The sequence below is a fragment of the Prunus mume genome, linkage group LG7, assembly GCF_029339155.1.
Source record: "Prunus mume cultivar Tortuosa linkage group LG7, ASM2933915v1, whole genome shotgun sequence".
In the NCBI taxonomy this organism is placed as follows: Eukaryota; Viridiplantae; Streptophyta; class Magnoliopsida; order Rosales; family Rosaceae; genus Prunus; species Prunus mume.
In genome coordinates, this window is record NC_142704.1 from 1,136,978 (window position 1) to 1,161,359 (window position 24,382).

At 34.4% G+C, this 24,382-nt stretch overlaps 2 pseudogenes; one reads left to right on the forward strand and one right to left on the reverse strand.

The window, feature by feature from the left end:
• Window positions 1-11,928: 11,928 nt before the first annotated feature.
• Window positions 11,929-12,997, reverse strand: LOC103337420 (uncharacterized protein At2g29880 pseudogene; annotated as a pseudogene).
• Window positions 12,998-15,227: 2,230 nt separating this feature from the next.
• On the forward strand, window positions 15,228-16,639 carry LOC148915178 (uncharacterized; annotated as a pseudogene).
• The last annotated feature ends 7,743 nt before the right edge of the window (window positions 16,640-24,382 follow it).

A 24,382-nucleotide genomic window follows, 5' to 3' on the forward strand; every position in this document is an offset into this window, starting at 1 on the left:
GATGAGCAACCACCGCTCAGTGAGTAGATTATGTAATATGTCAGTCAAGCAATACCATTTTACACACTTTAGAAAATATCATGAAAAGATACACCAATCCAGATGATATCAAATCATTCATTCATATCTCGATTATCCTTCATAGCATGTAACCAACCACGTGACCCATATTGGCCTTACTGCCCTATGTCCTGGTGTGGTACATCTATCCCTTGTATACCCCAACATTGAAGTTCTCATGTTTCATGAATAATACATATTTCACAAATATTCCAATCAATATATATATAAATATATAGTGTGAAAGATTGCTCCAAATTAGACATGCTTGACTTGAAATAGAGAGATATTTGTAAATAGAACAAATTCATGATAATTCATGATTTTCATATTTTATCACAAAATAAGAACTTTTAGAACACATTACATAAACCACTCACTTTGATAATGAGAGCCTTTAAAATAAATTGGCAAGATAGCCCATCTATCTATCTTCATGTACTATCACCCAAACCAAGCTTCAAGAGTTTCATCACCACTTTCTCTCCTTCTTTCTCTCTTACTCTCTCTCATTTCTCATGCAAACTATGCATGCCTTTCTCTAGATGTAGTAAACCATTTGTAAACGTAGACTCCTATTTATAGTAGTAAAAGTAGGCAACAAGAAATTCCTCATTGGTTAATACTCTTGGCGGCAACAATATAGGATAACAACAACTTGAGGTTATCTTCAATTTTTGCATGTCCCACCACCTAGGAAGAATGGTGGCACCATCTCTAGCTACAATACTCTTGATCCAACACCTCATGCTAATACCAAATATATCTTTTAAGCCTTAACTCCTGAGTTTTTAATAAAATACAATATAATTTATGATAAGAAGGTTTGTCCAAATCTATCACTCAACTTAAATATCTATCAAAATATACTGAGGGCGGTGTATTCAATTGAGATTTTAAAAGACTATTTATGGATAAATAAGTCCAGTGGATTTTAAAAGACTATTTAAGAATGTAATGACTTATAAGATTTTTTAAAAAGATTTTTTATACTCAGGATTTTTTATGTTTGGATTTTAAAGATTTATATCATAAGAATTTATAAGATTCAAAAGGACTACATGGATTTTTTATTTGTAAGATGCTAACGAACCAACTTAGTTGGATGATGAGCAATGTCTAATTCAATGATGCACGAATTCTTCAGGAACAACCTTTACAACCAAAGCTTTCCAAATGATGGTGGAATTTATCCTTCCCAAAGGTTTTATGATAGGTATAAGGTTAGTAGGCTACGGACACTTGGTTCAAACAATGGAATGGAGCCATAAATAAAAAGCCAATGAAAGTCAATTGCTTAAAGTTGTGGGCACTTGCATCAGCAATAACGGGATCAAATGGAATGGAACAATAAATAAAAGCAAACATTCAAAGTTACAAGAGTCAATGAAAAAGATAACAAAGAAACACAATTTTAACAAAGAAAAGTAAAATTCAATAAAGTTTTCTCAATCTTTTAATAGCCAATTTGATGTAGCTTCATGTCCTCATAAGTAGCATTTCTCCACATATCTAAAGCTATGGTAGCTCTCCATGCATTAGCATTTTCTCGTTGCTGCTCTTGGGTTTAAACAATAGGTTCCAAATTATCTTCTTCATTAACTGGCAATACTGAAGATGAAGATTCGTCTACTGGTTCAATTGGAAATTCATCAGAACGACACTCTTTGCGAAGAAAGTTATGTAGTGCTACACATGCTAACACAAGCTCTGCTTGTGTCTTAAATGGAAATGGAGGCGCTAACTTAAAAATTGTGAACCGTGATTTAAAAATGTCAAATATCCTCTCGATCACATTCCTCAATGACGCATGGCAAATATTGAACAATTCATTTTCATTTTGAGGGTCATTGTCATGACCTGCAAAATCTTGGAGATGATATCGCACACCTCGAAATGGAGCTAAAAATTGACGCCAATTAGGAAATCCACAATCCACTAGGAAATATTTACCTAATTATATATACAAAATTAGTATGAAAAGTTAAAATATATATATTTATCATTTAAAATAAATACTTACCTTGGGGCACTTTGAGTCCATTCCTCCTTGATAAAGCATCATTTAGTATCTTTGAATCATGAGCTGAACCCTCCCACCCACTAAGAACGTACATGAATTCCAAATCAAAGTTACAAACAACTAATACATTTTGTGATATCTTGCCATGACGATTACGATAATTGCTTAAATCTCGTCCCCTCACCATTGCCGAAATATGTGTACCATCAATAGCTCCAATGCAATCCTAAAATTACTCATATACCACAATAACCATATTATGAAAAATACATATTATAATAACAATATTATTATAATTAGATAATTATCACATACCTTGATATAAGGGTAAAATCTTGTGCTTTCCCTTATTTTAGCTGGCACAGTCAGTACTGGCAGATGCTATTGAATTCAAGGCCTTCAAAATCTTGTGAAAATTTTCACTTGTAGTGACTTGTGATTGACCAAATGTATTACGAATGACACAATATCGAGTATTTTGGCTGACAATTTGTAGGAATGATGCAAGCATTTCTTCAACACAAATAAATCTTGTATCCTCCAAGAGTGTTTTTTCTCTAAGAATTGTGCATAACTTCCTGAATACATCTGGATACATTCTATATACTTGTCGAAAGATTATAGGATCATCGTTAAATGCTTGATGTATATAGTCATATCCAATGCTAGTAATTCGCCATCGGGTTAATGGACGTTCAACTTGTTCACCACGCATCATAATAAGAAACTGATTTAGCACATGCATTAATGCATGAATTGCCATCACAGATATGTACATGGCTTCATAAAATTCTTCATCTATTTCTTCATCATCCATATCTTCATCCATTTCTTCTTCACCTATTTCTTCGTCATCAATTTCTTCTTCCTTTATGTCATTACCTTTATACATGCCTAGTTGTGACATTATACGAGACTGCAAAACAATAAAAAGAAGAAAATAGTACCAATTTATGAGGCTACAAAACATTATAATACCTTCTATGATAATACTTAGAACACATAGCCAAGGTATACGAGAACACACTGTCACCCTAGTAATGTAAACTAGCACCTCAAAGCATGTACTTTTCAATCATTTGATAAGGAACAGTACTCAAAAAATGGCTATGCTTTGAATGAATAAATGGCAATGCTTTGAAAATAAATAAATGGCAATGCTTTGAATGAAATATGACATAAAAAAGTCAGCTAGTGGTTAAAAAGCTTGTCTCTGCACTTTCTCTTACTGCCTAAAAAACTAATATGTATGTGAAAAAACCAGAAGTTGTCCATCGTTCTTTGTTTTTTTTTCCTTTTGGTTTTTTTGCTAAAAGTTATAATAACAATTAAAAGCTGTCTTTCTGTTTGCTTTTTTTTGGTTTCTTTGAAAACAACTTGGGTCATGCATAAAACTCTGTAATAGATGAGTACATATATGACTGATTCAAACACTAATGAAATATATATATATATATATATATATACATATATATAAGACCATATGTGTCGAATGATAGCCATAAACAGATAATAAACGCAGACCATATATATATATATATATATATTTATTTATTTATTTATTTATATAAGACGAAGACCATAAATATCAATTGTTTGATTCTTCCATTTGTTATATATAATACATGATAGCAATATGGTTTATACGAATTTAATGATTTTGCTCAGTGCTCAACTAGTTGGGATATTCTAGTCTTTGCCTTGAGAGTACTATGTGGTTTAGATCCTTTTTGTTTTCCGTTTGTAATTTTTTTGCAAATGACACTAACAAGTTGAGTTTTCATCACCTAGGGTCCTGAATTCGCTACCATCATCACCTAGATACACATTACAATATAATAATTGTTAATGTATGGTTTTTATTATTTTCTTTTGGCTTCCCTTGACAACTTTGTAATAGGATGTGTTTTGTTATTTATCATGCTCAAGTTTAGATTAAGGAAAACCTTTCTTGGTGCTCTTCTCTAACTTCTGCTCTATGGAGGTTCAAGCAAGTTGACAAAGGTATTGTGCATTGCATATCATTTCATAAAACAGTCTTCATAAAAATGATGACTAGTCATCCGTTTCTCAGATGACTAGTCATCCTTGCTCTGTAGGATTTTCAGCTGGATAACAAACTGTTTTGTCCTATTCTTCTTTCTCTCTCTCTGCTGCCATGTGGGTTTCTAACCTAAGGAATTTTTTGGTCTGTAAAGTCTATGATTTTGGTCATTTGGCAGTCGTCTCTTTTGGGTGGAAGTTTTGGAAAGTTTGGCTTGCCATCTTTCGCTTCTTCTTCCTCGAGAGAACCATCTTATTTCATCTATGAGTTTTTCCAATTGATTTCTTTTTGAAAAACTGCTTTTGAAACCCGAATCTGCATCTAGCTATTTAAATCATCTCTCATTTATATCTAGGTCAGATTCAAGACTGATTTCTTCAAGAGTATGGTTTCTTGAAGAAATTGGTCATTCTCCTTTGAATCCAAATATTGGTTTCGATCTATGTTGGAGCTTGCAAGCTAGTGCCATGGGATGAACGAGCTGGAGAAGGAGCTGCCATTGCCATGAAGAACTGAGCTTCAAGTTTTGCTAAGTTGGAGAAGAAGATTGCACAAAGGAGGTCTTGCTCATATTCCTAAATAGACCTAGGTGCTTCTTGAGCTTGGTTATGTTTCCTTTGTAAGAATCTTTTTCTACTTAGTGCCTGGTCGGTTGATGACTCCCAGTTTTTCCCGAGTCTGTGCATATCTGTAATTTTTCTGGGTTTGTGTTCTTGGTGGTTGACTAGTCATATTTATTTGCTGTTTGATGTTTACATGATAATGATGATTTCACACACTTTCACCATAGTTGTTGCTTGCCTAGATTGACGGGTCCTTCTGAGTGCCTAGGTTGTCACTAGTAATCTTATAGGGTTGCAAGAACTTTGTGGCATGCTTTGTGTGTTCTCTTGATTGTGGTTGTTCATGACTAGCAGTTGACTAGTCATATGTGTATTTGGTCAAGGTTTAAAGTCTGTGAAGATTGATGTGTTGTTGTGTCTTGTTTGTGGTCACCTAAGTACCAATTTCAATTGATATCAGAACGTCAGCTCTTAACACAAATAGAGAGATCCTAGGAAGGTGTGCTCACTATGGAAAGGGATCGAGTTGCTGGATCTTGCAACTCCCCTCCCTATTTTGACGGCATACGATCGTAAGCTTTGTCTTGCACATATACAACACATCCCTAATGCTAAACAAGCTTGGGATAAACTGGTTCATGAAGGATGACCAAGTTAGAACCCTAAAACTAAAACGGATGGTGCTTGTGAAGAACTTAGGATGTCTGGAGTCTATTTCTGTTCTATGGGAGAGTTGAGATGATCACAAATGAAGCCATGAGTCTAGATCAACCTATTGAAGAGCTTCTTGTTGTTCAGAAAATTCTTTGTTCTACCATCTAGGTTTAGAGCAAAGAAAACCGCAATCATGGATGGAATTAAGCTTAGCTTGTAGGAAAATTGAAAACCTATGAGATGGAGTTGAATATGGAAGAAAATGACACTAAAAAATCAAAAAATGTTGCACTTAGTGCATGTTTTCTCTGAAGGTGGTGAAAAATCCTCGTTTTGAGGATGAGATGGCCTTGTTTGTCAAAAAATTTAGGAGAATTCTTAAGGATAAGGGAAAGTTTGCTAGAGAGGGCAGCTCTGGTAGTGAGAAACAGTTTAGACCATCAACTGATCAATCTAATGAGAGGAATAAGGATGTCAAACCTTTCACTAAAGATTTTAGAAAATCTGTCAAGTGCTTCACATGTGGAGGCATTGACACTATGTTGCCGACTGTGCAAACAATCAAAAAAAATATTCCAAAGGAAAGGACAAGGCCATGAAAGTGAGCTGAAGGGTCTCAACATGATGATGGATGTCATACCATTAGGAAGAAAATATGATTGTTTGTTTAAGGAGACTTTGTCCTTGAAAGAAGAGAGCCTCAAACTTGAGGCCAATAACCAAGATCTTCGACATGAAATTCTCATCTTAAAAGAAACCAAAAAGGAGTTGAGTGACAAATTTGAGTCTTTAGAAAAATAAATTGATGCTCTTGTGTCAATTAGGAGTAATCTTGAGAATCAAGTTAATGTGCTCAAGGAAAGTAACATTGGTCCAGAACTCAAACAAACAGCTCCTAGGTGAATTGAATGAACAAATAGGAAGATTATATCTATGACCATTGGTGCATGAAAACTTCATGGGGATAAAGGTGGTCTTGGATTAAATCACTTTGGTTCTAGTTCGTCTAGTTTTACCACTAAGTTTGTTCAGAAACTGGTACCTCTTGATGTTCAGAGTTATGAAACCTAAGTTTGTTCCAAGCAGGTGTGGGTTGACTGGTCTCGACCAGTCATATGTATAGCAAAGATAAGACCAGAAAATTGTCTTCAAAATCTAAAAGGAATCCCAGATCTTTGCAAGATCAAGTTGATCATTTGCTGAATAAAGTAACAAAGATTGCCAAACTTGTGTCCCTCAAAATGAGTTCTCCCATTGTGCCTAAGTCTACTTGGATTGCAAGAGGTCATACCAAATCTCTTGTTGTACTAAATGCTTTTGCTGCTTCAAACACCAACTCTTGGTATTTTGATAGTGGCTATTCCAAACATATCTCTGGGGATAAGAATGTTTTCTCATCTCTCAGCCTCTTTGATGGAGGCACTGTGACTTTTGGTGGAGGTCATAGGTCTCAAGTTGTTGGAAAAGGTACTGTTTGTATCCCTAGTTTACCCGAGCTTAAGAATGTTAGATTTGTTGAGGGTCTCACATCCAATCTCATTAATGTGAGTCAGCTGTGTGATGATGGAATAGTAGAAGTTAGATTCTCCAAGCATGGCTGCAAAATCATTGGAAAAGGTGGCAATGAGATTATGAGCGTTGCAAGGTCTAGGGACAATTGCTATTGCATTGATGGTGTCAATGATGCAAAAGAAGTAGTTTGCAACAAGGATGTAAATGAAACAAGTGTTTTGTGGCATCAATGGCTTCGACATGTGAATTTTAGAGATCTTGTGGAAGACAAAATTTTATCTTTGAAATTTGTTCCCTCTGAAAAACAGCTAGCAGATATACTCACCAAGGCCTTGGACTTTACAGAAACATGTTACACTTCGGCAGTCCATTGGCTTTTGCTCAATTGATTGATTAGCTGGTCTGTTCCTTGTCTTCAGCACATTCCAAAACAATTGACTAGTCATCTTGCTTGTAGTTGCCTAGTCAAGTCAAAAAAATTTTGTTATGTTTTGATGTTGAAATGTCACTGTTCATATCTCTCATTTCTGATGGTGTGAATGTTGAATGCTTTTGTGATTTGTCTGACTTGTGCATAATCCTTTTTCTTGTTTAAGATGCTATTAGATGAGACTTAAATCATGTTATCTTGTCCTCTTGGTGAGCCATGTTTCTCTGCTTCATTTTGGACTGTTCATGTTATTATCTCTTAGCTGGTCTCACTCTCTTAGCCAATCTATTTAAAATTTAAACAAAAAAAGGGGGAAGTGTGACCAATGTACTCACGGCTCTAGGAAGGTATAAGGTGGTTTGATTGAAGAATCTAGAGCAAAGAGCCGTAAAATTGGGCCATTCAAAGCACTTATGTTCGGGATGTGCAAGTAATACAAAATAAATCATCAAATATTTTGTCAATAGAGAGTGATGATATTTTGCTGTGAGCCCATACTATGATCATGTCTTAAGAATGCATTGTATACGTGTTTCTCCAAGAGAGATAAGATATCATCTCTTGTGTCCCTTGGCTCTAAACCTCCTTCTTTCCTAAATATGCCTTGTCTCTGAGCATGAATTACATCTCATTGTCTATCTCTCAGAGTTGATTGTCTATGTACACTACATATGGTTTTAATCTTTTCTTCCTTTTCATTCACTTTCTTTCATGTGTTGAAGACTTGGTCTAGGCTATTGTGCTAATGCAACTTTGATCACTTGATATATGTGCTAGTTCATGCTTGTGTTTTTAGAAACCAAAATCATGTCTTTCACAGGGTCAATATTATTTGGTGTTTGTCATAATGTTGTTTTAGTTGACTAGTCATCTATGCTTATGGTTGCCTAGTCATCTGGGTGTTTTGCATTTGATGCTCGTTCTGCTATTGCCTTAGTTGATTAGTCATCATATTTGTGGTTGACTAGTCATCCAGTTCTGCCTGTGCCAATTTTGCCTGAGTTGACTAGTCATCTTTCTTGTGGTTGACTAGTCATCCGCTTTGTCTCCTGACCAATGCGTCTTTTTCATTTTTTGTTTTGGTGGTTATTTTTTGTTTTTTTGTTTTTGTTTTGAACGGTACTTTTTTAGGTCGTCGTTTGCGTTTTCCTTTTTTAGGTTAGTTTCCCTCTCCTTCGTCAGTCTCGTTTGTCTCTTCCTCTCTCTGTTCTTGTCAGTCTCGAGTTCAGTCACAAATTCCTCCTTCTCTTCCATTCCGTTTGCTTCTTTCAGACTTTTCTCTCCCTCTCACTCTATTCTGGTCTCTTCACCCCTTCTTCCATTTGTTTTCTTTCCGCTGCTAGCCATGTCTTCCTCAAAGCCTCTCCTCACTTACCACCGTCGCTCCAAATCAAAATCCACTGACAGAGTGGATTTCATTCCATCAATTCCTATGGCTCCTAGAACCCGTCCCTCTTCCTCTGTTCCTGTTGGAGATTCCTCTTCATTTGTGTCTTCTGAGGCTGCCTACTTCTTTGATGAGGTTGTCTCAAAGAGGAAATTTGTTCCTGAGAGGTCTTACCAGTTTGATGCTGTTCATTTGGCGGCTCAGGAGTTTGCAAATCAAATATTGGAGCACTACCACCTTCATGCCCTAAACTCTCTCTCTGGTAAGTTTAATGCCTCTGTAATTCAAGAGTTTTACTCTAATTTTCCTGCTGACCCTAAGGAGTCAAAGTTTCAGATTATTGTTAGGTCAGTCCCCATTACTCTGAGACCATCTGTTATCAATCGGGTCTTAGGTTTTCGATCGTGCCCTGGTTTTGATTATGCAAAATTTGCTGTTGCTTCTACTGATTACTCTATTGATCTTTTTAAATCCATGGCCTACACTGATCAATCCATGCCTTTGACTTCTAAGGGTCTGCCTATCAAGTCTTACCTGTCACCTTTTTATAAATTTTTGTGGGATTTTATCCGTCATAATGTTCTCCCCACTGGGAACAATTCTAATCCCACTCTTGCTGCCTGTCAACTCATGATTTCCATGGTGAATCATGATAAAATTCCCCTTGGGGATATTCTTTATCATGTCATTCTTGGCAAAACCATAGGAAATGGTACTAAGCACAAGGGGACTCTTGTTTTCCCTTGTCTAATCCAGCGTCTCTGTGAGAGAAACAGGGTGGTATTTCATGAGTCCGATCAGTGGCATCCTCCTCATTGCTCCGTATAGCAAGGCCTCTGCTGCCCTTAGCCAGAAGGTTTCCAGAACCTTTCTCACCTTTGTGTCGTCTTCCTCTGAGAGTGCCTCTCTTAGATCTCAACTAGCTACCAAGGAGGAGTATATTCAGCATCTTTTGAGCCTCATTCCGTCCTCTTCGACTTTTGCCACAGCTGCTGCTGCTCTTTGATGTAGATCCTCCGACGTCTCTTGTAGCTGAGAACTCGGATGACTCTGTGGATTCTGGTGGTTCTTTGGTTTTTTTAGCTATGATGTTGTTCTTGGCTGTGTTCTAGATAGGAAGTGTAATTCTAGACAGGTTGTGCATTTTGATAGTGGGAGTTATTTTGTAATCACATTGTGGATAGTCTGTGCATTTCGTTAAGGGAGTTATTTTGTAATCACATTGTGGTTAGTCTGTGCATTTTGATAGGGGGAGTTGTTCTATCCTGTTTTGAACAACTGATATTTGACTAGTCATAAATCTATGTTCTGTACTGTTTTAAACAACTGTTATTTGACTAGTCATCAATCTAAGTTATGTGCTGTTAACCTTGTTCATATCTGCCTATCCTTTTGTGGTTAAACCCTTTTGTATGCTGTTTCTATCTCTCTGCCTTTTTGCACTTTCCTTATCAACAAGGGGGAGAACACTCTCAACCCCACATTACATATTGTTTTAAAATTTATGTGATAATATGCTTGTTTTTGTGCCTAGGAGATTAGTTGTTCTTGCAGGTACTTTCACTCCATTATCTCCTTAGTTTCGATTTTGGGTTGAGTGTTCTTAGAGAGTGTGCTATCAAGGAAAGCCAAAAAGGGGGAGATTGTTAATGTATGGTTTTTACTATTTTCTTTTGGCTTCCCTTGACAACTTTGTAATAGGATGTGTTTTGTTATTTATCATGCTCAAGTTTAGATTAAGGAAAACCTTTCTTGGTGCTCTTCTCTAACTTCTACTCTATGGAGGTTTAAGCAAGTTGACAAAGGTATTGTGCATTTCATATCATTTCATAAAACAGTCTTCATAAAAATGATGACTAGTCATCCTTGCTCTATAGGATTTTCAGCTGGATAGCAAACTGTTTTGTCCTATTCTTCTTTCTCTCTCTCTCTGCTACCATGTGGGTTTCTGACCTAAGAAATTTTTTGGTCTGTAAAGTCTATGATTTTGGTCATTTGGCAGTCGTCTCTTTTGGGTGGAAGTTTTGGAAAGTTTGGCTTGCCATCTTTCGCTTCTTCTTCCTCGAGAGAACCATCTTATTTCATCTATGAGTTTTTCCAATTGATTTCTTTTTGAAAAACTACTTTTGAAACCCGAATCTGCATCTAGCTATTTAAATCATCTCTCATTTATATCTAGGTCAGATTCAAGACTGATTTCTTCAAGAGTATGGCTTCTTGAAGAAATTGGTCATTCTCCTTTGAATTCAAGTATTGGTTTCGATCTGTGTTGCAGCTTGCAAGCTAGTGCCATGGGATGAACGAGCTGGAGAATGAGTTGTCATTGCCATGAAGAACTGAGCTTCAAGTTTTGCTAAGTTGGAGAAGAAGATTTCACAAAGGAGGTATTGCTAATATTCCTAAATAAACCTAGGTGCTTCTTGAGCTTGGTTGTGTTTCCTTTGTAAGAATCTTTTTCTACTTAGTAGAGTGCCTGGTCGGTTGATGACTCTCAGTTTTTCCCAATGGTGGGTTTCTGGGTGAACAAAATATGTTTTGCATATCTGTAATTTTTCTGGGTTTGTGTTCTTGGTGGTTGACTAGTCATCTTTATCTGCTGCTTGATGTTTACATGATAATGATGATTTCACACACTTTCACCACAGTTGTTGCTAGCACAGGGGATGCCTAGATTGACAGGTCCTTCTGAGTGCCTAGGTTGTCGCTAGTAATCTTCTAGGGTTGTAGGAACTTTGTGGCATGCTCTGTGTGTTCTCTTGATTGTGGTTGTTCATGACTAGCAGTTGACTAGTCATATGTGTATTTGGTTAAGGTTTAAAGTGTGTGAAGATTGCTGTGTTGTTGTGTCTTGTTTGTGTGATTAAATTTACCTCTCGTCACCTAAGTACCAATTTCAATAATTACATTAAAAAAAAAAGTAAAAGTTGTCAATGTTTACCAACAATATAAAAGCTGTCACAATAGTTCAACCAAATTATTGTGACAAACTATTGTGACAACTTTTACTTTTTTTTTTTTTTGTATGTGAAGCTACTGTTAAAATAGTTTAACCAAATAAAAAAAGTAAAAGCTGTCACAATAGTTCAACCAAATTATAACCCAAATAGTTCAATCAAAGTACCAAAATAGTTTAACCAAATTACAATAACAATAGTTCAACCAAATTATAACCCAAACAGTTCAACCAAAGTAGAAGCAAAATAGCACAAACAAAAATATAGTTCAACAAAACCCAAGATGATCAAAATACTAAAATCATCCTAACTTGAATTTTATCCAAGTTGAGCGCTCTTCCAATGACATCTTCAAGAACAATTCCTTCTTTGCTTTATTACTAAGCAATTCACCCGCCATGTAACGAGTATTGTCATCCAAATTTGGTATCTCTTTTATAGCATCCCAAATATCCCTCTCTCTGTCTCTTTCTCTCTCTTTTCTCCATTAGGTTACATATTTTTTTCAAAATTGGCAGAAATAGTCTCAATGCCAATAGAAAGATTTTCTAGAACTTTGGCTTGGTTGTTGGTCCCAACTAAGCTAGAACTCCCTTCATACTCGGATCTACTAAGCTTATTGTTGGCACCATCTCTATTTTCTTCCCCATAAGTTGTTGCATCGGTATCATCAGGCCCAATGCAATGGAGCCATTCCCAGTAGCAGTTCCACCCCCAACAATAATCTTCAAATCCTCATAATCAACAACACTCTTTTCTCAAAGTTTACTGTGACTTGGGTGAGACTAGCAAAGAACAAATTATTAATCGTTAATATATTGTATTAAACTAGTAAGCTATTAATATATTTAAAAGATTATGAACTAAGCTCACCCTCAAGTAATCTTTCCATACTTCATCACTAGCAGTGAACGTCTTTGTAATTGGGTCTCACCCAAAGCCAGAGTTGTTACGCATAAGCGTAGACATCTTGTTATATTGCTTCTTAAACCACTTCATTCGGCTCAAGTAATGATTATAAGTTTTTGGGAACCTAATTTTTGCATTAAGACGAGGAAGTATCACTATTTCTACATTTTGCTTGCTAAGTAACCCATTAGCATCACACAATCCACTATTGATAGCATCCACCAAGAGATGCAACAACTCATTGATATCGTCCATGGTCCAAGATTCATAGTTCTCTGTCTCTTTGCCATTTCCTTTGTTATTTCCTTATTGTGAATCGCCCATTAAATTACTACTACAACATATGTAAGGAATTTATTAGTTATTTCACAAGAATACATATCATACCAAACAAGAAAAGAAAAGAAAAGAATTTCACTCATGTTTCCTATTTTCTATTTCCTTTTTAACTTTGATAAATATTATTGGCAAATCTCAGGTCTTTGACAAGAATCCGTATCTTATCATGGGGGAGAGAGAGAGAGAGAGAGAGAGAGAGAGAGAGAGAGAGAGAGAGAGAGAGAATCAAGGCTTGAGTTCTTATAATAGGATGTGGTCAATAATAATTGTCCATGTGTGTGTGTGTTGGGTGTTATATTCCTAAACGAAAACAGTTGTTTTCAATTTTTTTTAACTAATTGCATAAATGGCCAAAAACTAACTGCAACAATAATTAAGAAAACAATTGCTTCCAGAAACTAACTACAACAATAATAAGCATATTGATTTCAACTAGCTGCTACAATTATTTTATTTCATTCTTGAGTGCTATTTTATTATTAGTCATTGAAGAAATACAAACTACTATATATATTAGTTGGATACCAAGAAAGAAAGGGAGTACTGGAAAGTGTATGTCCACGTGTATCAAACCTAGCAACCATCGCTGCGAGATGTCAGCATGGTTAATAGAAGTAGAAGTAAAACTCTATAAGACAATCTCTTGGTCCTCGATAAAGTTATAGAAAACGAATACAAAAATTTACCAGCGACTAAAGACAAAAATAATCGGAGCAGAAAGACGCCATATAAACAAAAGACTCCACATATAAACAATTGTTATGTTCTGTGCTGATATAAACAAAAAGACGTTAGTCTATGTAAGATAGCAGCAATTGTTAGAGACAATAAACGCAAGAAGACATAGCACAAACCATATACAAACATGGCATATATTTGATACAGAAAATAAATGCAAGAAGACATAGCACGAGAAGGAAGCAATACCTTGTTCACGAAGAGCTGTTTATCTTCACGAAGAACTGTTCATCTTCTCTCATAGACAAAAAAAAAAAATTCACGTGAAAAGTCTGATGGGTTATGGTGAGATTTGAGATTGAGTTTGGTATTTATACCTCCCACTAAAAAGTCATACAAATTCCATATTTTAAAAAAAAAAAATTCCTTCAAAATTAGAAAGTTTTTGAATACCAAAAGACTTTTTGTTACTTGTTTAAAGTCTTGATTGAATACCACTAGATTTGGACACCCTCTTAAAAAAATCATAATAGTCCTTATTGAATACCATAAGACTTGTTTAGATTATTTAAAAGTATTAATTGAATACCACAAGACTTATTTATTCAAAAATAGTCTTTTAGAATCCTAATTTAATACAGCCTCCTAAGATTGACCTAAACTTGCACACTGCCATGCAAATAATATGAGTTCTTATATATATATATATATATATATATATATATTGAATACCACAAGACTTATTTATTCAAAAATAGTCTTTTAGAATCCTAATTTAATATAGCCTCCTAAGATTGACCTAAACTTGCACACTGCCATGCAAATAATATGAGTTCTTATATATATATATATATATATATATATATATATATGTGAAAACTAATATTAAAAATTGCACATATATATATAATGAATATAACAATATATATTATTTATAAATTAAATGGAAAAATATTAAATCTTTAAATTATATAATTTTATAAATACGGGATTTCACAATATTTTAGTTAATTCTGTTTGTCTTCTCACTTTAATGTTAACAATGTTGTATTATGTTTTATGTTTTATATTTTCTGGCAGTGTGTAGCTTCCCAGCCATAAATAAGGGTATTCTTCCCCAATGGTAATTTGGTCTTTTATCTCTCTGTTAAACAGCTTGATGTTCTTCCCTAATGGTAATTTGCCCTTTTATATCTTCTAAATCCATTTTTATGACCATTTTTCTTTTTTATGACAGTTGAACCAAAAATATCCATTCTTTTTGGTTGTCGTTGAGGATCGTTTGCAATTTGGTTCAACTCTTTTTCATCTTGAGACAACATTACTTTCAATTGTAGAAAAATTACATTCTAGTTATGAGAAGAAAAAAACATGTAGTTGAGACTATTGTATATCAAACAATGTAATTATTTTGATGTAATGGAATGAAATTTGAGTTCAATTTACTTGTGAAACTTTCGGATCTTGAATGTATTGTTTTGTTATATTATACAAGAAAAGAATATAATGGGGAATGGTAGTAATCGAGTTGAATTTAATTGAACTGAATGCTGATCAGATTATATGTGAGACTTACACTCTCACAATTTTCATAAATATATGAGGAACAACTCTCCACAATTTTCATAAATATGTGAGGAACAACTCCCCACTAATGCCTGTGAAATGTGACCAATGCGGCTTGTCACCGATAGATACGCTAAGTGACGAAAGAGGCCTTGTGCAAAGATACTATATGTGACGAAACATTCGTCACATATAGAACCAGTATGTGACGAATCGTAAATTCGTCACGTCAAACAATTTGTGACAGGGTATAGGTGACGAACCTTGTGACGCCGAAAATGCGTCACATATTGTCAACTGTGACGGATTTACATGTTTAAGTGACGACTACTCGTCTTCACAAAAGGCATGTTTTCTTGTAGTGAGTCATTCCTAATTTTTCAAATTACATAATCATCTTTTTGGAGCCAAGCAGTTTTACATATATATATGTTATGTGTTTGTGGTTTTTGTCACATTTTTGTAGTCTTGTTACTGTTGTAGGATAAATTCTAACTCGACCACGAGAAAACGAGGAAGGGGTCTCAATAAACGATTTTAGACAACCAACGAGGATTCTAGATTAGTCAAATCATTGCAAGAATTATATCATGACACCAGGTAGCGAGATGATAATGGTTTCAAAAATGGTTACTTATGCCATATAGAGGCTATGCTGGAAGTTAAACTGCCAGGTTGTGGAATACATGTGTCTCCCTACATTGAATCACAAGTTAAGACGTTGAAGAAAAAGTATTCTGCCTTATGTGAGATGTTAGTTCAAAGTGGTTTTGGTGGGCATGATGAACAAATGATGTTGGTTTGTGATAGAAGAGTATATGATGAATGGGTGAAGGTAAATTTGCACATATCCTACTTGTTATTTTTTTTATTGTTCCCTGAATTATTAATTATGTGTTCTATGATATGTTTTTATTGTAGAAAATAAAGGAGGCAAGTGGATTGTATGGGAGATAATTTTCATTCTACTATATATTTGGTGAGATATATGGAAAGTGTCGTCACATTGGTGCAAATGTTGGCAATGCTGATGAAGAAGAAGAGGAAATTAGACGAGAGGATGCAAAGGTTGATCAAACTCTAGGTGGAGACAATGATTTTGATGAAAATGTGAATCTGAATGTTGATAAGAATATGGAATCAGAGTTTGATGTATCATTTAGTACCCAACAATGAAGACTTGCACAAAGTTCCCAAGTGTTTCAGGTCATGGACGCAGGGTGAAAGCAAAGGTAATGGAGGAGGTAAGGAAGGGTTTCGGGAGTATGGCGGCTTTCATAGAAGCAATGTCATATAATATTGATGTTCTGATTAAAATTCTTTCACCTGATAAGAAAGTGGGTGAATTGCAAGCAAAACTTGACAGTGAGTTGAGCAAAATTGAAGGCCTTACTAGGTTGCAAGTCTTCCGAGCCACAAATATTTTGGCCACCAATCATGACCTGTTGAGAATATTTTTCACCATGTCTAAGGAAAGGAAAAAGATATATGTTACAAATCTACTAAAGTATGGCTTATGATTGAAAATCATGTTCTTATTTTATTAAAAAATGATTCTAGCCAAATGTAAATAATTTTTTGCTATGAATTATATGATCATAACTTTACTATGGTTAATTATTAATGGAGATTATGATTCTTATTTTTGTCATAAATCATGCTTGTTAAGCATAGTTTATACTAAAACCTTGTTCAGTTTTGTTTTGATGCATGTATTTATGTCATCCAAAATTTGAAAATAAAAGTGCTTTTGAGTACAAGCGATAGTCTAAATTAGAGGGGAGAAGGATTTCTCTCTCACACACACAACTATGATGTCATGGAGGTTCAAACCTGAGACCTCTAATCTGCAAGTCAAGACTCTTTTCCACTGGGCTAGACCCCGTTGAGGAAAACAAAAGTGCTTAAATACCCAAGTACACCCAAAATGGCATAAATGCTCTACTTTCATGAAATTTGGAAAAGATTTGCAAACTAAACGGTTAAAGGCTTTTTACTTTTGGCATGTACCATTGGAGTTCTCTGCTTTTGTTATTTTCCGATAGTTGTATTTTCCATTTTGTGGAAAAGAAGGATAGCATTGTTATCTTTTGCTAAAAAATGAATAAACATTGACTAGATCCTCTTTTGGTAGAGTCGGTATCACAATGTCGGTGACTCGGTGCTCATTTTTATTTTTTTTGGGTCAAATTTGGTGCTCTTTCCCATTTATTTATTTATTTATTTTTGGCTTTTTTGGTTTTAATCTTAAATCCTATGTAGATGTTTTTTTGTTCTAAAGCTCTTGGTTCAAAGTATAATGGTAGCTCATGTATTTGATAATGGTTATTTAGTTTTGTCATTTGGTTGTACTTTAATTTAACAAATGCTTAGTACCTTCGTTTTCTTAACATGGTATGTGAGAACATCAATGCTAGGCACTAATCCTTTTGCAAATGTAGGTTAGTCGTGTGTCAATTGTCATCCAAGTTCGATTCTCTCATCGTAATTTAGAGTAGTTTAGAGTATCGCTTAGAAAAACAAAACGTCATATTTTTAAATAAAGATTCTTGTCACCGTCCAATCGTGACTTAAAAGATGACAAGAAAAAAGTTTATAAAGGGAATCCCTTAATGCTTAATATAATATGCAAAGTTCAGATGATTAGGTTAACATCATCATGGTTGATTACTTTTTTCTTTTTTCTTTTTTGTGACCAAAAATCACTTTTAGTCCCTATAGTTTGCCACTTTTACCACTTTGGTCCATGTCGTTTCAATTTTGTCAATTTTGTCATTGTAGTTTTAATTTCAAGCAATTCAAGGACAATTGTGATTTTCTGTCAAATTTTTTTAATGCCCGTCATGTTTTGGTCACGTGCCCCTCACTTGAAAGGGCAATTTCGTCAAATCGTGCCTACCAAAAAGCTACCCTCTCTCCTTTCATCTTCATATGCAACTTTGGGATTGTGGGTTAGGGTTCTTTGAAAATTTTAGTCTTGGGTTCTTCGAAAATGTCAAACTCTGCTACTAGCCAAGCTCCAAGATGCCCATTTTGCTATGGTGAAATAAGAATAACAACTTCAAAGACTAATAGGTGTCTTGGAAAACGATTCTGGAAGTGCAATACAACATATGTAATGTCAAAAGTTTTTTTTTTTTTGTGATTTTTGTGTAGATATAAATGGGGAATATGTGTTTCTGTGTGTTGTTTTTGCATGTTTAATAGGGAACACTTTACTATGCTGGATTTCTATGGGAGGATGAGATCAACAATCGGCATTTTATGAAAGAGAATGAACCAATTAGAGGAGCTGAAAAATGAAGTGAAAAAGCCCAAAAGATTGCAAGGGCTAATGTCAATTTCGAAAATGGTATTAGGGAACTATTACTAGTCATTTGTGAATTTTCACTTCTAATTTATGTTATGTTGATTAAGAATGTAGTAATGAATTTGATTTAAAACTGAACTGCATGTTGTACTGAATATGGAATTTTGGTCAGTTTCAGTTTTAGGCATTGCTTGTTGAAATTATGTATTTCAATTTGGTTTTGGAAAGTGCAATGGATGTGTAAGATTGAAGGATTTTGTGCAATGACATGAGATTGGTTGTGTGCATTGATAGATGTATATAATAGACAACTTCATGACCAAATTGTGATTCAAATTAAATCATCACTATGTGAGTAAAATCTGACTTGATAACATATCCAATTTGATTCCAAGCAATATTCAAAAGTTGTTAGGGTAAATTACTCAAATGGTCCTCAAATTTATACTCATTTTACATTTTGGTCCCTCAATTAAATTTTTCGTTCAAATGATCCATCAACTCTATATAGTATTCGCTCCATTGATCACACCGTCTAATTTTATGTTATATTTAACAAAATTTTAGGGTAAATATGACTTTTCATAATTAACAAATAAAAATGGAAGAAGAAGAAGAAGAAGAAACCCAAAAGAAGAATGTAAATTTCATTTGCTTTTGCAGGCGTTTCAAGCGGAAGTATGGAGTCTATGGTCAATTTGGCTATGTGGGTTGGCATTATTTTGTCTCTCCATGTATGCTACTCAATACTTTCTTCCTTCCTTCAAGGATCAGATCATGAGGCCTAAGCTTAGTCAATGAGGTGTCGGCGTTTCGGAAGCTCCTAGAATTATCATATTCTTTGCTCCTAGGCCGTTCACTAGTTCTATTGGGGCTAGGCAGAGTTTAATTGTTCGCTCCTGGCTTGCTTTGTCCCCACAGATTGCAGTTATACTGTTCAGCAAAGACCTTTCTGTTGTCTCTTTCTTTGGAGCATTTGATTCGCGAGTTTTGGTCGAACCCAACATTGATTTCACGTAAGCCAATAACTTTGTCATTCATTTCTTGCCCATTATTACTTTGTTTGAATGCAGTGCATTTTAGTTGATAGCATAGTTGTTGACTTAGCTATATGCTAAAATGTAATTTTTTCTGCAAGTTGTGTCACAGTTCTTAAAGGCCTTTTGCAGAAAAGCTTCTTTTTTTTTAATATTTTCTACTGTGTTTTCTTTGTTTTGGTTGTATGTTAATAGAAAATTTGTGGTGATTGGTTGAATTGAGGAAGAAAAAAAAAAGGTTTTCAAAATGAATCTAGAATGTGACTTTTATAAATTAGAAGAGTCTAGATGTGGAGTACAAAGTATGTTGCTTTATTTCCAGATATGGTTTTTGATGATTAGTTCGGGCTTAAGGAAATCCTCAAGGAGTAATGAAGTGGAGCTAGAACTATCGTATATTAAGAAGAAGAAGAGAGTTGATGGATGAAATGACCAATTTACCCTTATATTTAGTGGAAATATTGACAGAATGTAACGGTAGGACCAATGAAGTGAATAATATAGAGTTGATGGACCATTTGAACGAATAATTTAATTAAGGAACCAAAATGTAAATCGGGTATAAGTTTGAGGACCAGTTGAGTAATTTACCCAAAGTTGTTACATTCACAAATTGAAAACAATATATTCAAAACCAACTTCAGTCTCTTAATTCAAAACTTCAAACAAAATATTCATCTCCAACTTACAAAATATTCATCTCCAAATTCATATTGTCTTCAATCACAGTTTCTACACAAAATATTCATCTCCAAAGTAACAAAATATTCATTATGTTTTGAATGCAAACATAGTTTCTAAACAAAATATTCATTTCCAAATTCATATTGTCTTCATTCACAACTTCATAACAAAATATTCACCTCCAAATTCATACTATCTTCAGTCACAGTTTCTACACAAAATTTTCATCTCTAAATTCATATTGTCTTCATTCACAACTTCATTCCAAGCCAACTTCAATGTTTGCATTCATAACAAAATAGAGTATGTATCAACCATTCACTTTTTGGAGTAGCTTGTCCTTAGTGGATTCAATGAGTTTGGTGGATTCACATTTGAACTTTTCTTTATCTGCATGGGAATAAACTTGTGGAATCACCAATTACTAACAACTTCATTATTGAAGGAATAAACTTGTAAAATTAATTATGAAAAAAAAGGGTTAATGACCTAAATGGTCCCCCAACTATCGCGAAATTATAATTTTGGTCCACCAACTAAAATTTTCAATTCAAACGTCCTTAAACTTTTTATAATGTACCAAAATCGTCCTTCCGTCAAAGTCTGTGTATTATTTTGTTAAATATACTCACCTAAAAATACGGTTTTGTCCCTCGATTTAACAGAATAATACACAGACTTTGACGGAAGGACGATTTTGGTACATTATAAAAAGTTTAAGGACGTTTGAATTGAAAATTTTAGTTGGTAGACCAAAATGATAATCGCGCGATAGTTAAGGGACCATTTAGGTCATTAACCCAAGAAAAAACTTACAAGGAGCTTTCTTCTTTGTGCATTAGTAGGTGCAACCACTTGCCTTGATTGCACGTTAATAACTACATTGATTGCAGAAGATGCCATAACAGTTGAACCAACTTGTACATTAACAACTACATTTATTGGAAAAACAAATTGCACATTTGTAGAAGTATTAGATTTATTTTTCTTTAAAGAGGCGGGAAGACCTCATATTTTATCAATGTAAGGACCAGGTGGAAGGTCTTGTGGCTGATTGGAGCAATTCTTCTTATTGTGACCTTTTTTCCAACACTTGGTGCAAGTCACAGTCCCAAACCTCTTGAGCTTGGTACCATTTGTATCAACTCCCTTCTCCATTTCAAGATTTTTTTTTTCTCCTCTTTGGTCTCTCTGGTTGTTTTCTAACAATTTGAGTAATAGTGGTATTTGAGTTGACTTAGGCCACATGTTAAAGCTTTTCGCATGATGGATGATGGGCTCATAAGTTTTTAAGTAAGTGTCCTTATGATAACATTCAGCCACATAATCTTCAAGTTTAGCCCTATAGAGATATATGACAGCAACAACGTGGATACAAGGGATGCCATTAAGATCCCATCTCTTACAACTACATGTCCTGGAAGCTATATTTATCAAAAGTTGATCACGTAAATACTCCCTCACTTGAAATTCATAGGGTCCAGCTTGAATTGGAATACAATTCCTAGATTAATGTATCTTGATCTGTTCCAACTTCTTTTGAATTTTAAGGCAAATGACCTCATCATGTTTTGACATGGCCTCCTTATTTATTTGCCATCTTTTCATAAGATTACACCTTATCATTCCAAGCATAGTTAGTCTTTAATATCGATATTATCGGCTATATATCGCGATATGAAACTGAAAAATAAATGAAAATTGTTGAGAAATGGCGGTTTTGCGCACAAGGGGACTCGAACCCGTCTCTCTCTAATCCTCCTAGAGCGCCTTATCCAACATGCTGCGGACGAGTTTGTTAATAAAGCTATGACTTGTAATATTTATATGGTCTTTAAAATTTCTGCAAGCTAATATTATCTAGGATAAATTTTCATTAAAAAAAAATCCTAATGATAAATTTAGGCATATGTTTAATGTTATTTATTATTTTATTATGGAGTTGTATTTTTTTGTTTTTTGTTATATATTATGGAGTTGTATTATTATTCACTATTGAGTTTTAATATTGTTCATTACATGTGATACTAAGTTTTAACGAATTCTTTTTATGTGGTACTAAGTTACTTATATATATATATATATATATATATTTCCAAGCTCATATATCTTATCATATGTAATTTATTGTAATAAATTATTATAACTAAAAAATTATGGTGTGTTTAATTTTCTTTCATTAATTACTACATATTTTCTAAAGACACAGTGTTTGTCAGGTCGCTACATAATCAACTTAAATCACTCAAACCCACAATGCCATGCATTTTATTCTAATTTTTTGTGATAAAATAATAGACAATTGACTAAATAAACATTCTCTAAAGTTACAATAAAAATTTCCAAGTTTTTCTCACAATTTCCGTAATTTTTATTCAATTTTTATCGATATCGATATTTCCATCGATATATCCGTGTTTTTGGACCATCGATATTTCCGAAACTCTTGATATTTTAGACCTTGCCATCAACCATTCTTAAGCTCCTGAATTCAAATATTTCAATTTATTGAATCTCAACCTCAAACTCATACCTATTAGAAGCCCTAACTGCACTCCATAATAGATCCTTGAACACTTTGCACTTGAACTTTTCCTTAAAGTTCTCATGCATGTGCCTAATACACCACCTATGTTAAGCTTCAGGAACTACAATGTCAAATGCTTTGTCAAGTCCCTATAAAACAACAATTAGATAGCAATTAAAAGGTGCAAAAAATTAATCAAACATCAATCAAATAATAATTATCCCTATGTTGAAACCATACATTTTGTTGATTAGATACGAATATCCATCCATGGTCACTTACAGGACCCAGATTACCAATCAACAACTCCAAAAATCAGCTCCATGTCTTTTTACTTTCCAACTCAACAGTAGCATATCAATGGGGTAGATGTTATCATTAGCATCAACCCCCACTGCAGCGAACAATTGCCCTAAGAAATGGCCATTTAAGTGGCATCCATAAACTCTTATGATGGGTCTACAACCAGCCAAAAATCCCTTCTTACATGCATCAAGGCATACATAAAGCCTATAAAAATGTGGAGGATGCTCTACCCTTATCTTCATTGGGCTTCAAACATTAGTTGCTTTCACCTCATCACAATACTCCCACAACCTTGCGTATTGCTCCTTGTAAGTCTCTTATATTATCTCCATGACTTTCTTATTTGCTCTGGAACACTGACTATGTAATACATTATACCCTAAATTCCTCTTCACTACCTTCCTTAAATTCTTTAACTTTATCTTGAGCTCATCCATGATACGATCTAAATATTTTTTAGCAATATACACACAGTTGACATGTGGGTTAGTAGGGGTATAAGCAAGTATGTTTATCATTAAAGCTCTTAATCTGCAGAGTTTGCTCTAGTTGCATAAATGAAGCATGCAACATCCAAGTGTAGTTTCTACACTTTGCAGTGAACCTCCTCTTATCATTTTTCACAAATTTAATTGCATAGTTGCTCATCACTGAATAATTCTTTAAAGCTATTTTCAAGTCTTCCTTGCTTCCAAATAACATTCCCTTTTCAGACTTAGGGTTATTCAAGTCAGACTTGCAAAACTCTAAATATTTCCTTCTCCTTTTACTTTCCTTACCTGAAGAATTGTTAGGATAGTCAAATCTTTTCTCTGAGTTGTTACCATCATTGTCTTCTTCATCCTCAAAAGCCACAAAATCCTTAGACAGATAAGTATTTCCTACTCTTCCAAAGTTGGACTGTATATTTGCATCAAACAAGTTATTGTTATCTAGGGCAATGTCATTTTTAGTTTCATAGATTTCATTATCTGACTCATCGCCATTGTCCTCTATTCTTCTCTTCCTACCCTCAATATAAGTGTCTTCTTCACTATCCTCTTCTTCATTACTCTCTTCTTCACTACTCTCCTCTTCATGAACAACATTCTCAGCAATTTGAGAATACATAGGGACCTCTACAGTTCCTACATTTCCATTCCCCACTTGTACATTGACTTGAGTAATCTACGATTTTTGACTAAAAAGCTCATAAAAAAAAAAAAATCATATGGGACCTCATCAAATGCTCCACTATAAGGAAATTGGGGTGGCCCAATATTTGAAAAAATTTGACAGAAACAACTTTTATATAATTAAAATGCATGTATCTCATATACTTTATGCAAATAGGAGGAACTTTATGCAAATAAGGGGGGACTAGGACAAATAGAGATACCATATTTATTTATTTACTTCC